The following is a 15,000-nucleotide window of genomic DNA, read 5'->3' as shown; positions in this document are numbered from 1 at the left end:
CAGGACTGACACCTCTCTACTGATTAAAATACACTGCAGTTTATGTAACAGGACTGACACCTCTCTACTGATTAGAATACACTGCAGTTTATGTAACAGGACTGACACCTCTCTACTGATTAGAATACACTGCAGTTTATGTAACAGGACTGACACCTCTCTACTGATTAGAATACACTGCAGTTTATGTAACAGGACTGACACCTCTCTACTGATTAGAATACACTGCAGTTTATGTAACAGGAATGACACCTCTCTACTGATTAGAATACACTGCAGTTTATGTAACAGGACTGACACCTCTCTACTGATTAGAATACACTGCAGTTTATGTAACAGGAATGACACCTCTCTACTGATTAGAATACACTGCAGTTTATGTAACAGGACTGACACCTCTCTACTGATTAGAATACACTGCAGTATATGTAACAGGACTGACACCTCTCTACTGATTAGAATACACTGCAGTTTATGTAACAGGACTGACACCTCTCTACTGATTAGAATACACTGCAGTTTATGTAACAGGAATGACACCTCTCTACTGATTAGAATACACTGCAGTATATGTAACAGGAATTACACCTCTCTACTGATTAGAATACACTGCAGTTTATGTAACAGGAATGACACCTCTCTACTGATTAGAATACACTGCAGTTTATGTAACAGGAATTACACCTCTCTACTGATTAGAATACACTGCAGTTTATGTAACAGGAATGACACCTCTCTACTGATTAGAATACACTGCAGTTTATGTAACAGGACTGACACCTCTCTACTGATTAGAATACACTGCAGTTTATGTAACAGGAATGACACCTCTCTACTGATTAGAATACACTGCAGTTTATGTAACAGGACTGACACCTCTCTACTGATTAGAATACACTGCAGTTTATGTAACAGGAATTAATCAGACAGGAATGACACCTCTCTACTGATTAGAATACACTGCAGTTTATGTAACAGGAATGACACCTCTCTACTGATTAGAATACACTGCAGTTTATGTAACAGGAATGACACCTCTCTACTGATTAGAATACACTGCAGTTTATGTAACAGGAATGACACCTCTCTACTGATTAGAATACACTGCAGTTTATGTAACAGGAATGACACCTCTCTTTATGTAACAGGAATGACACCTACTGATTAGAATACACTGCAGTTTATGTAACAGGACTGACACCTCTCTACTGATTAGAATACACTGCAGTTTATGTAACAGGAATGACACCTCTCTACTGATTAGAATACAGTGCAGTTTATGTAACAGGACTGACACCTCTCTACTGATTAAAATACACTGCAGTTTATGTAACAGGACTGACACCTCTCTACTGATTAGAATACACTGCAGTTTATGTAACAGGACTGACACCTCTCTACTGATTAGAATACACTGCAGTATATGTAACAGGACTGACACCTCTCTACTGATTAGAATACACTGCAGTTTATGTAACAGGAATGACACCTCTCTACTGATTAGAATACACTGCAGTATATGTAACAGGAATGACACCTCTCTACTGATTAGAATACACTGCAGTTTATGTAACAGGACTGACACCTCTCTACTGATTAGAATACACTGCAGTTTATGTAACAGGACTGACACCTCTCTACTGATTAGAATACACTGCAGTTTATGTAACAGGACTGACACCTCTCTACTGATTAGAATACACTGCAGTTTATGTAACAGGACTGACACCTCTCTACTGATTAGAATACACTGCAGTATATGTAACAGGACTGACACCTCTCTACTGATTAGAATACACTGCAGTATATGTAACAGGACTGACACCTCTCTACTGATTAGAATACACTGCAGTTTATGTAACAGGAATGACACCTCTCTACTGATTAGAATACACTGCAGTTTATGTAACAGGACTGACACCTCTCTACTGATTAGAATACACTGCAGTTTATGTAACAGGACTGACACCTCTCTACTGATTAGAATACACTGCAGTTTATGTAACAGGACTGACACCTCTCTACTGATTAGAATACACTGCAGTATATGTAACAGGAATGACACCTCTCTACTGATTAGAATACACTGCAGTTTATGTAACAGGAATGACACCTCTCTACTGATTAGAATACACTGCAGTTTATGTAACAGGACTGACACCTCTCTACTGATTAGAATACACTGCAGTTTATGTAACAGGAATGACACCTCTCTACTGATTAGAATACACTGCAGTTTATGTAACAGGAATGACACCTCTCTACTGATTAGAATACACTGCAGTTTATGTAACAGGAATGACACCTCTCTACTGATTAGAATACACTGCAGTATATGTAACAGGAATGAATCAGACAGGAATGACACCTCTCTACTGATTAGAATACACTGCAGTATATGTAACAGGACTGACACCTCTCTACTGATTAGAATACACTGCAGTATATGTAACATGAATGAATCAGACATGATGCAATATGCTTCAATAGGTTTTATGGCATTTGAATGATTCTAAAATACAATAATTTGCATATGCAACCATCTACCAATACAGATACAGTAGCAATACTAGTCAACCCTGTTTTCTGCATTTGACCACAGATTCTCTTCCACATCACATCTTATGTCATCTTGGGCAATACACCTACAGTAGGAAAGAATCTTTTGGCATGCCTGGTCCATACCTGCCAATCTTCTGCAGATATGTCCAGGCCTCCAGCATTCATTGCGTCCAAGAGGGACATTTGATCATGTGGATGGTGGTTATAAACCTTCCATCTCCGCGAGGAAAATAATTCCTCTATGGGGTTGAGGAATGGAGAGTAAGGTGGGAGGAACATAATTCCTCTATGGGGTTGAGGAATGGAGAGTAAGGTGGGAGGAACATAGTTCCCCTATGGGGTTGAGGAATGGAGAGTAAGGTGGGAGGAACATAGTTCCCCTATGGGGTTGAGGAATGGAGAGTAAGGTGGGAGGAACATAATTCCCCTATGGGGTTGAGGAATGGAGAGTAAGGTGAGAGGAAAAGTGGCACCATCCTGGGATGGGCTGTAGGTGAGAGGAAAAGTGGCACCATCCTGGGATGGGCTGTAGGTGAGAGGAAAAGTGGCACCATCCTGGGATGGGCTGTAGGTGAGAGGAAAAGTGGCACCATCCTGGGATGGGCTGTAGGTGAGAGGAAAAGTGGCACCATCCTGGGATGGGCTGTAGGTGAGAGGAAAAGTGGCACCATCCTGGGATGGGCTGTAGGTGAGAGGAAAAGTGGCACCATCCTGGGATGGGCTGTAGGTGAGAGGAAAAGTGGCACCATCCTGGGATGGGCTGTAGGTGAGAGGAAAAGTGGCACCATCCTGGGATGGGCTGTAGGTGAGAGGAAAAGTGGCACCATCCTGGGATGGGCTGTAGGTGAGAGGAAAAGTGGCACCATCCTGGGATGGGCTGTAGGTGAGAGGAAAAGTGGCACCATCCTGGGATGGGCTGTAGGTGAGAGGAAAAGTGGCACCATCCTGGGATGGGCTGTAGGTGAGAGGAAAAGTGGCACCATCCTGGGATGGGCTGTAGGTGAGAGGAAAAGTGGCACCATCCTGGGATGGGCTGTAGGTGAGAGGAAAAGTGGCACCATCCTGGGATGGGCTGTAGGTGTCTCTGACCTCTGACCTGTAAACCACTCTGTGACTGCAGGAGTGGTGAAACGCCATACAATTACAAACAATTCACCTCTCTGCAACCCTTTCCTCACCTGGCACAACCCTTCCATAGAGGTCACCCAGGAATGTAATGAGACGCTCGGTGTTGTATGGCACAACCCTTCCATAGAGGTCACCCAGGAATGTAATGAGACGCTCGGTGTTGTATGGCACAACCCTTCCATAGAGGTCACCCAGGAATGTAATGAGACGCTCGGTGTTGTACGGCCCAACCCCTCCATAGAGGTCACCCAGGAATGTAATGAGACACTCGGTGTTGTATGGCCCAACCCTTCCATAGAGGTCATCCAGGAATGTAATGAGACACTCGGTGTTGTATGGCCCAACCCTTCCATAGAGGTCATCCAGGAATGTAATGAGACACTCGGTGTTGTACGGCCCAACCCTTCCATAGAGGTCATCCAGGAATGTAATGAGACGCTCAGTGTTGTATGGCCCAACCCTTCCATAGAGGTCATCCAGGAATGTAATGAGACGCTTGGTGTTGTATGGCCCAACCCTTCCATAGAGGTCATCCAGGAATGTAATGAGACGCTCGGTGTTGTACGGCACAACCCTTCCATAGAGGTCGTCCAGGAATGTAATGAGACACTCGGTGTTGTATGACCCAACCCTTCCATAGAGGTCATCCAGGAATGTAATGAGACGCTCGGTGTTGTACGGCCCAACCCTTCCATAGAGGTCATCCAGGAATGTAATGAGACGCTCAGTGTTGTATGGCCCAACCCTTCCATAGAGGTCATCCAGGAATGTAATGAGACGCTTGGTGTTGTATGGCCCAACCCTTCCATAGAGGTCACCCAGGAATGTAATGAGACGCTCAGTGTTGTATGGCCCAACCCTTCCATAGAGGTATCCAGGAATGTAATGAGACGCTTGGTGTTGTATGGCCCAACCCTTCCATAGAGGTCATCCAGGAATGTAATGAGACGCTCGGTGTTGTATGGCCCAACCCTTCCATAGAGGTCATCCAGGAATGTAATGAGACGCTCGGTGTTGTATGGCCCAACCCTTCCATAGAGGTCATCCAGGAATGTAATGAGACGCTCAGTGTTGTATGACCCAACCCTTCCATAGAGGTCATCCAGGAATGTAATGAGACACTCGGTGTTGTACGGCCCAACCCTTCCATAGAGGTCACCCAGGAATGTAATGAGACGCTCGGTGTTGTATGGCACAACCCTTCCATAGAGGTCACCCAGGAATGTAATGAGACGCTCGGTGTTGTATGACCCAACCCTTCCATAGAGGTCACCCAGGAATGTAATGAGACGCTCGGTGTTGTATGACCCAACCCTTCCATAGAGGTCACCCAGGAATGTAATGAGACGCTCGGTGTTGTATGACCCAACCCTTCCATAGAGGTCATCCAGGAATGTAATGAGACACTCGGTGTTGTACGGCACAACCCTTCCATAGAGGTCACCCAGGAATGTAATGAGACGCTCGGTGTTGTATGGCCCAACCCTTCCATAGAGGTCATCCAGGAATGTAATGAGACACTCGGTGTTGTACGGCACAACCCTTCCATAGAGGTCACCCAGGAATGTAATGAGACGCTCGGTGTTGTATGGCCCAACCCTTCCATAGAGGTCATCCAGGAATGTAATGAGACACTCGGTGTTGTACGGCCCAACCCTTCCATAGGGGTCATCCAGGAATGTAATGAGACACTCAGTGTTGTACGGCACAACCCTTCCATAGAGGTCATCCAGGAATGAAATGAGACACTCAGTGTTGTACGGCCCAACCCTTCCATAGAGGTCATCCAGGAATGTAATGAGACACTCGGTGTTGTACGGCCCAACCCTTCCATAGAGGTCATCCAGGAATGTAATGAGACACTCGGTGTTGTACGGCCCAACCCTTCCATAGAGGTCATCCAGGAATGTAATGAGACGCTCGGTGTTGTACGGCCCAACCCTTCCATAGAGGTCACCCAGGAATGTAATGAGACGCTCGGTGTTGTATGGCCCAACCCTTCCATAGAGGTCATCCAGGAATGTAATGAGACGCTCGGTGTTGTACGGCCCAACCCTTCCATAGAGGTCATCCAGGAATGTAATGAGACGCTCGGTGTTGTACGGCCCAACCCCTCCATAGAGGTCACCCAGGAATGTAATTAGACACTCGGTGTTGTACGGCCCAACCCTTTCATAGAGGTCATCCAGGAATGTAATGAGACACTCGGTGTTTTACGGCCCAACCCTTCCATAGAGGTCATCCAGGAATGTAATGAGACACTCGGTGTTGTACGGCCCAACCCTTCCATAGAGGTCATCCAGGAATGTAATGAGACGCTCTGTGTTGTACGGCCCAACCCTTCCATAGAGGTCATCCAGGAATGTAATGAGACGCTCGGTGTTGTACGGCCCAACCCTTTCATAGAGGTCATCCAGGAATGTAATGAGACGCTCGGTGTTGTACGGCCCAACCCTTCCATAGAGGTCATCCAGGAATGTAATGAGACGCTCGGTGTTGTACGGCCCAACCCTTCCATAGAGGTCATCCAGGAATGTAATGAGACGCTCGGTGTTGTACGGCCCAACCCTTCCATAGAGGTCACCCAGGAATGTAATGAGACACTCGGTGTTGTACGGCCAAACCCTTCCATAGAGGTCACCCAGGAATGTAATGAGACGCTCGGTGTTGTACGGCCCAACCCTTCCATAGAGGTCATCCAGGAATGTAATAGACGCTCGGTGTTGTACGGCCAAACCCTTCCATAGAGGTCATCCAGGAATGTAATGAGACGCTCGGTGTTGTACGGCACAAGTAGCGGTTTGTGTAACAGCCATCCAACAGAGGGTATTGCTGGACACATTGTGATGTTGACACCCCTCTGACCCGGGATGTTCCACTGTGGCTCTTTTCCCCAATCAGTCACCAATCAATCATCAATCAGAAGACACACCTCCTCCTGTTTCCTACCCAATCACATTCCTTCCTCGCCGCCGTGTTTTGGCCAAGTTGACACCAGCCTCATCCACAAAGATGTGGGGTGTTTGCCTGGCTTCAGTCTCCATGACTCTCTAAAATAAATCCACAAGGCAACATAAGAGTTAGGCTCTTACGGTAGTTTAAGTTATACCTCAAAACATGCCATTGTTGTGCCTCAGCCCTGTTTGGTATTGTACAAAACCTGTTCTGTATTTTATAGTCATCTTACCTGGACCTATTGGTTCCTGAGTTGCTTGACTCGTTCAGAGTTCCTCTCTAAGGGGACAGTGTTCAGAGTTCGTTCAGAGTTCCTCTCTAAGGGGACAGTGTTCAGAGTTCGTTCAGAGTTCCTCTCGAAGGGGACAGTGTTCAGAGTTCGTTCAGAGTTCCTCTCTAAGGGGACAGTGTTCAGAGTTCGTTCAGAGTTCCTCTCTAAGGGGACAGTGTTCAGAGTTCGTTCAGAGTTCCTCTCTAAGGGGACAGTGTTCAGAGTTCGTTCAGAGTTCCTCTCTAAGGGGACAGTGTTCAGAGTTCGTTCAGAGTTCCTCTCTAAGGGGACAGTGTTCAGAGTTCGTTCAGAGTTCCTCTCTAAGGGGACAGTGTTCAGAGTTCGTTCAGAGTTCCTCTCTAAGGGGACAGTGTTCAGAGTTCGTTCAGAGTTCCTCTCTAAGGGGACAGTGTTCAGAGTTCGTTCAGAGTTCCTCTCTAAGGGGACAGTGTTCAGAGTTCGTTCAGAGTTCCTCTCTAAGGGGACAGTGTTCAGAGTTCGTTCAGAGTTTCTCTCTAAGGGGACAGTGTTCAGAGTTCGTTCAGAGTTTCTCTCTAAGGGGACAGTGTTCAGAGTTCGTTCAGAGTTTCTCTCTAAGGGGACAGTGTTCAGAGTTCGTTCAGAGTTTCTCTCTAAGGGGACAGTGTTCAGAGTTCGTTCAGAGTTTCTCTCTAAGGGGACAGTGTTCAGAGTTCGTTCAGAGTTCCTCTCTAAGGGGACAGTGTTCAGAGTTCGTTCAGAGTTCCTCTCTAAGGGGACAGTGTTCAGAGTTCGTTCAGAGTTCCTCTCTAAGGGGACAGTGTTCAGAGTTCGTTCAGAGTTCCTCTCTAAGGGGACAGTGTTCAGAGTTCGTTCAGAGTTCCTCTCTAAGGGGACAGTGTTCAGAGTTCGTTCAGAGTTCCTCTCTAAGGGGACAGTGTTCAGAGTTCGTTCAGAGTTCCTCTCTAAGGGGACAGTGTTCAGAGTTCCTCTCTAAGGGGACAGTGTTCAGAGTTCCTCTCTAAGGGGACAGTGTTCAGAGTTCCTCTCTAAGGGGACAGTGTTCAGAGTTCCTCTCTAAGGGGACAGTGTTCAGAGTTCGTTCAGAGTTCCTCTCTAAGGGGACAGTGTTCAGAGTTCCTCTCTAAGGGGACAGTGTTCAGAGTTCCTCTCTAAGGGGACAGCTGCTTCATCCTGACTTGATGATGTTTCAGGACTCTAGAAATAGTTGTTATGGTTACATTGGGAAGATTTCCAAATGTAATGTTGTCTGCCAACACTCTGTCCTCAATCTCTTTGAGTTGTATACCTTTGTTTCTGATTCCCATACCAACGGTGACAGTTTCCTGCACAGCAGTGTAAATCCTACCTCTCCCGCCCGTGGGAGGAAACCGTCGGGACCTAATCAGAACTACAAAAACAATTACGCACAAGTGGGTTTGGAGGCTGTGCTCAATTTACTTCTGCCGTGTGCAGTTCAGTCAGATGCCCGTGCAGAATGTACAGAATGTACATGTACAGATGTTATAATAGTTGCAGATGTGTCTGCACCACTCTCATAGACCATGATTTATTATATTTATGATCAATTATAGTGGCGCTAAAAACTCAATCTGAGATTACAGCTCTTGATCTTCCTCTCAGTCTTCTTCCACCACACATACGTACGTACTCCTCTTCCTCTTCCTCCCCCAGCCACTCTTCTTCCTCTGTCAACCACAATAATTGTAAAGTAGGTGGATCAGTGCTATAGGAGGAGCTATAGGATAACGGGCTCACTGTAATGGCTGGAATGGAATCAATGGAACGGAGTCAAGCGTGTTTTCTGTACCATTTCAGCTATTACAATGCGCCCGTCCTACTACAACTCCTCCCACCAGCCTCCTCTGTTAGACGTTTGGCTTAGCGGGCTAATGAGCTCTTCTGGCGAGCAGGAGATCTGGGTTCCGAACCCTGGAGGTCACATACTGTACAGCTATGTACCCTTTATATCTGATGTCTCTGTCTCTCTCCTTCTGTCTCTCTCCTTCTCTGGTCCTTCTGTAGCTCAGTTGGCAGAGCATGGCGCTTGTAACGCCAGGGTAGTGGGTTCGATTCCCGGGACCACCCATACGTAGAATGTATGCACACATGACTGTAAGTCGCTTTGGATAAAAGCGTCTGCTAAATTGCATATATTATCTCTACCTCCCTCCCCTTCTCTCTCTCTCTCTCTCTCTCTCCACCTCCCTCCCCTTCTCTCTCTCTCACTCCCCACCTCCCTCCCCTTCTCTGTCTCTCTCTCTCTCTCTCTCTCTCTCCACCTTCCTCCCCTTCTCTGTCTCTCTCTCCCTCCCTCTCCCTCCCTCCCCACCAGGTCCGATGCAAGAGACGGTGTTTGACTTCTGGAGGATGGTGTGGCAGGAGAACACGGCTGCTATCGTCATGGTCACCAACCTGGTGGAAGTGGGCAGGGTGAGTACACTAAAAGTACAGCCTATTCCCTTCTCTAATGCATTACTTAGAGTGCTAGGTCGGTAGGGACGGTGCCTAGCGTGTGAAAATCAAATGATACACAATTCATTCATAGGACACGTCTAAGCCCTATGTGTCTCTGACCTACAGTAGGACACGTCTAAGCCCTATGTGTCTCTGACCTACAGTAGGACACGTCTACGCCCTGTGTGTCTCTGACGTACAGTAGGACACGTCTACGCCCTATGTGTCTCTGACCTACAGTAGGACACGTCTAAGCCCTATGTGTCTCTGACCTACAGTAGGACACGTCTAAGCCCTATGTGTCTCTGACCTACAGTAGGACACGTCTACGCCCTATGTGTCTCTGACCTACAGTAGGACACGTCTAAAACCTATGTGTCTCTGACCTACAGTAGGACACGTCTAGGCCCTATGTGTCTCTGACCTACAGTAGGACACGTCTAAGCCCTGTGTCTCTGACCTACAGTAGGACACGTCTAAAACCTATGTGTCTCTGACCTACAGTAGGACACGTCTAAGCCCTGTGTCTCTGACCTACAGTAGGACACGTCTAAGCCCTATGTGTCTCTGACCTACAGTAGGACACGTCTAAAACCTATGTGTCTCTGACCTACAGTAGGACACGTCTAAGCCCTGTGTCTCTGACCTACAGTAGGACACGTCTAAAACCTATGTGTCTCTGACCTACAGTAGGACACGTGTCTCTGAACTACAGTAGGACCTCTAGGCCCTATGTGTCTCTGATCTACAGTAGGACACGTCTAAAACCTATGTGTCTCTGACCTACAGTAGGACACGTCTACGCCCTATGTGTCTCTGACCTACAGTAGGACACGTCTAAAACCTATGTGTCTCTGACCTACAGTAGGACACGTCTAAAACCTATGTGTCTCTGACCTACAGTAGGACACGTCTAAAATAGGGTCTGTGTCTCTGACCTACAGTAGGACACGTCTAAAACCTATGTGTCTCTGACCTACAGTAGGACACGTCTAAAACCTATGTGTCTCTGACCTACAGTAGGACACGTGTGAGCCCTATGTGTCTCTGACCTACAGTAGGACACTGTGTCTCTGACCTAAGTGGGTCTACGCCCTATGTGTCTCTGACCTACAGTAGGACACGTCTAGCCCTATGTGTCTCTGAAGTAGGACACGTCTGTGTCTCTGACCTACAGTAGGACACGTCTAAAACCTATGTGTCTCTGACCTACAGTAGGACACGTCTAAAACCTATGTGTCTCTGACCTACAGTAGGACACGTCTACGCCCTGTGTCTCTGACCTAAGTAGGACACGTCTATGTGTCTCTGACCTACAGTAGGACACGTCTAAAACCTATGTGTCTCTGACCTACAGTAGGACACGTCTAAGCCCTGTGTCTCTGACCTACAGTAGGACACGTCTACGCCCTATGTGTCTCTGACCTACAGTAGGACACGTCTACGCCCTATGTGTCTCTGACCTACAGTAGGACACGTCTACGCCCTATGTGTCTCTGACCTACAGTAGGACACGTCTACGCCCTATGTGTCTCTGACCTACAGTAGGACACGTCTACGCCCTGTGTGTCTCTGACCTACAGTAGGACACGTCTAGGCCCTATGTGTCTCTGACCTACAGTAGGACACGTCTACGCCCTATGTGTCTCTGACCTACAGTAGGGCACTGTGTGAGGAATAGGGTCTGTGTCTCTGACCTACAGCAGGGCACTGTGTGAGGAATGGGGTCTGTGTCTCTGACCTACAGCAGGACACTGTGTGAGGAATGGGGTCTGTGTCTCTGACCTACAGCAGGACACTGTGTGAGGAATGGGGTCTGTGTCTCTGACCTACAGTAGGACACTGTGTGAGGAATGGGGTCTGTGTCTCTGACCTACAGCAGGGCACTGTGTGAGGAATAGGGTCTGTGTCTCTGACCTACAGTAGGGCACTGTGTGAGGAATAGGGTCTGTGTCTCTGACCTACAGCAGGACACTGTGTGAGGAATAGGGTCTGTGTCTCTGACCTACAGCAGGACACTGTGTGAGGAATAGGGTCTGTGTCTCTGACCTACAGTAGGGCACTGTGTGAGGAATAGGGTCTGTGTCTCTGACCTACAGCAGGACACTGTGTGAGGAATGGGGTCTGTGTCTCTGACCTACAGCAGGACACTGTGTGATGGTTTTCTTTGAGACAAGGCCTGTATGTATCAGGCTCTACTGTACCATAGTGGAGTTGGTTAAGTTGCTGCTGGACTTAGTGAGCTGTGTCAGGTTAGCTGTTCTCTGTCTCTCTCTCCCCTCTCTACACTCTCTATCGCTCTCTATCGCTCTCTATCGCTCTCTGTCTCTGTCTCTCCCCCCTCTACACTCTTTCTCTCTTTCCATCTTTACACTCTCTGTCCCCCCCTCCCTTTCCATCTCTACACTCTCTATCCCCCACCCTCTCCCTGCTCCCGCGATATCCCTTTCCCCTCTTTCTCCCTCTCCCTTCCTTGTGAAGATCATTGTGAAGTGAGAGGAAGCTGATTGATGGTGTTCATTATAGTGGAGGAGTTGAGGCGACTGACTGATTGACTGGCTGACTACTTTTACTGTTGACTGCATCTGTAGTAAGAGAGTAAGAGAGAGATACTACACCACCAGGCAGGCAGGCAGGCAGACGGACGGACGGACGGACGGACGGACGGACGGACGGACGGACGGACGGACGGACGGACGGACGGACAGACAGACAGACAGACAGAGTGATGTTCATCAGAGTAGAAGCTGTCTCTCCTGGATGTCCTTACAGTAGATAGGAGTGGTGTAACTTGTTATTGAGTGGCTCGTCTGAGTTCCAGGCTACACACTAAATAAATAGAGACGATGGATCTCATTTACCATCTCAAGTACACACACACACACAGAGAATGGCGCCGCAGGGGATGCCGTTTTACCAGCTCCTATCCAATTCTATTTGTGTTTTTTTTTCACTTTGTGTGTAACTTATTCAGTACATGATGTTGCTGCTACCGTCTCTTACAACCGAAAAGAGCTTCTGGATATCAGAACAGCGATAACTCCCCTCGAACTGGACGAAGATTGTTTTCTTTAACGAGTCTGACGCAAAGGATTTTCTTCAGACACCAGACAAGGCCCACATCCCCGTCATCAGGGTGTCTGGTAAAGATCTGTCGGTGAGTGAGTAAGGCCCACATCCCCGTCATTCACATGAAGAAAATACGGGCGGAGATCAGGGTGTCTGGTAAAGATCTGTCGGTGAGTGAGTAAGGCCCACATCCCCGTCATTCACATGAAGAAAATACGGAAATACGGGCGGAGATCAGGGTGCCTGTCGGTGAGTGAGTAACCTGCCGCTACCATCCGTTATATTAGGCAACGTGTAATCACTGGAGAATAAACTGGACGAGCTCCGTTCGAGACTATCCTATCAACGGTACATTAAAAACTGTAATATCTTATGTTTAATTGGATCGTGGCTTAACGACGACACAGACAATATACAGTTGGCTGGGTTTTCCCATGCATCGGTGTAACGGTTCTCTTTAGGTGAAGTAGAGTCAGACCAAAATGCGACGTTGCGATCCATGTTTAATGAAACAAAGTAAACACGAATCAAATACAAAAACAATAAACGTACCACGAAAACCAAAACAGCCTCATACTGGTGCAAACTAACACAGAGACAGTAACAAGGACAATCACCCACAAAACCCAACCCAAAACAGCCTCATACTGGTGCAAAGTAACACAGACAGTAACAAGGACAATCACCCACTAAACCCAACACCAAACAGCCTAATACTGGTGCAAAGTAACACAGAGACAGTAACAAGGACAATCACCCACAAAACCCAACACCAAACAGGCTACCTAAATATGGTTCCCAATCAGAGACAATGACGAACACCTGCCTCTGATTGAGAACCATATCAGGCCAAACATAGAACTAGACAAACTAGACATGTAACATAGAATGCCCACTCAGATCACACCAACCAAAACATAGAAACATGCAAAACAAACTATGGTCAGGGTGTGACAATCGGCAGAACAGAACAACTAAGTCCCGTAAGATGTGGGGTGGGGGTGTGTGTCTATTTGTCAATAACAGATGGTACGCAATGTCTAATATTAATTAAGAAGTCTCTAGGTTTTGCTCGCCTGAGGTAGAGTACAGTTGAAATCGTAAGTTTACATACACCTTAGCCAAGTACATTTAAACTCAGTTTTTCACACTTCCTGACATTTAATCCTAGTAAAAATTCCCTGTCTTGGGTCTGTTAGGATCACCACTTTATTTTAAGAATGTGAAATGTCAGAATAATAGTAGAGAGAAATATTTATTTCAGATTTTATTTATTTTAATCACGTTCCCAGTGGGTCAGAAGTTTACATACACTCAATTAGTATTTGGTAGCACTGCCTTTAAATTGTTTAACTTGGGTCAAACATTTCAAGCTTCCCACAATAAGTTGTGTGAATTTTGAACAATTCCTCCTGACAGAACTGGTGTAACTGAGTCAGGTTTGTAGGCCTCCTTGCTCACAAAAACTTTTTCAGTGTTGCCCACAAAAATGTTCTATAGGTTTGAGGTCAGGGCTTTGTGGTGGCCACTCCAATACCTTGACTTTGTTGTCCTTAAGCCATTTTGCCACAACTTTGGAAGTATGCTTGGGGTCATTGTCCATTTGAAAGACCCATTTGCGACCAAGCTTTAACTTCCGGACTGATGTCTTGAGATGTTGCTTCAATATATCCACATAATATTCCATCCTCATGATGTCAACTATTTTGTGAAGTGCACTAGTCCCTCCTGCAGTAAAACACCCCCACAGCGTGATGCTGCCACCCAGTTCTTCACTGTTGGGATGGTGTTCTTCGGCTTGCAAGCCTCCCCCTTTTTCCTCCAAACATAACGATGGTCACAAACAGTTCTATTTTTGTTTCATCAGACCAGAGGACATTTCTCCAAAAAGTACAGATCTTTGTCCCCGAGTGCAGTTGCAAACCGTAGTCTGGCTTTTTATGGCATTTTATGGCGGTTTGGGAGCAGTGGCTGCTGAGCAGCCTTTCAGGTTATGTTGATATGGAACCTTGCGAAAGTATTCGGCCCCCTTGAACTTTACGACCTTTTGCCACATTTCAAGCTTCAAACATAAAGATATAAAACTGTATTTTTTTGTGAATAATCAACAACAAGTGGGACACATTCATGAAGTGGAACGACATTTATTGGATATTTCAAACTTTTTTAACAAATCAAAAACTGAAAAATTGGGCGTGCAAAATTATTCAGAACCTTTACTTTCAGTGCAGCAAACTCTCTCCAGAAGTTCAGTGAGGATCTCTGAATGATCCAATGTTGGCCTAAATGACTAATGATGATAAATACTGAAAAGATTTCTCAAAAAGTTATATGGCTGCACCATCAAGAGCATCCTGACAGCTGCTCAGCATCCGACCGTAAGGCGCTACAGAGGGTAGTGCGTACAGCCCAGTACATCACTGGGAACAAGCTTCCTGCCACCCAGGACCTACATACTAAGCACTGTCAGATGGAGGCCTAAGAATTTGTCAGAGACTCCAGCCACCCTAGTCATAGACTGTTCTCTCTACTCCCGTACTGTAAGTGGTAGCGGAGCG

General features: G+C 46.6%; 1 long non-coding RNA gene and 1 pseudogene across 1 annotated transcript; both read left to right on the top strand.

Annotated features, from left to right (window-relative positions):
- Positions 1-15,000, top strand: part of LOC127907536 (receptor-type tyrosine-protein phosphatase mu-like) — an 830,490-nt pseudogene that overhangs the window by 707,356 nt on the left and 108,134 nt on the right.
- On the top strand, positions 4,238-5,220 carry LOC127907540 (uncharacterized). The gene is made up of 3 exons (XR_008064792.1): positions 4,238-4,332; positions 4,788-5,015; positions 5,187-5,220. It is a non-coding gene; the product is annotated as an uncharacterized LOC127907540 (long non-coding RNA).

This window comes from Oncorhynchus keta, chromosome 15 (assembly GCF_023373465.1).
Source record: "Oncorhynchus keta strain PuntledgeMale-10-30-2019 chromosome 15, Oket_V2, whole genome shotgun sequence".
Classification (NCBI taxonomy): Eukaryota; Metazoa; Chordata; class Actinopteri; order Salmoniformes; family Salmonidae; genus Oncorhynchus; species Oncorhynchus keta.
The sequence above is the reverse complement of the archived record's forward strand: the minus strand, read 5'-3'. Positions and strand labels throughout refer to the sequence as shown.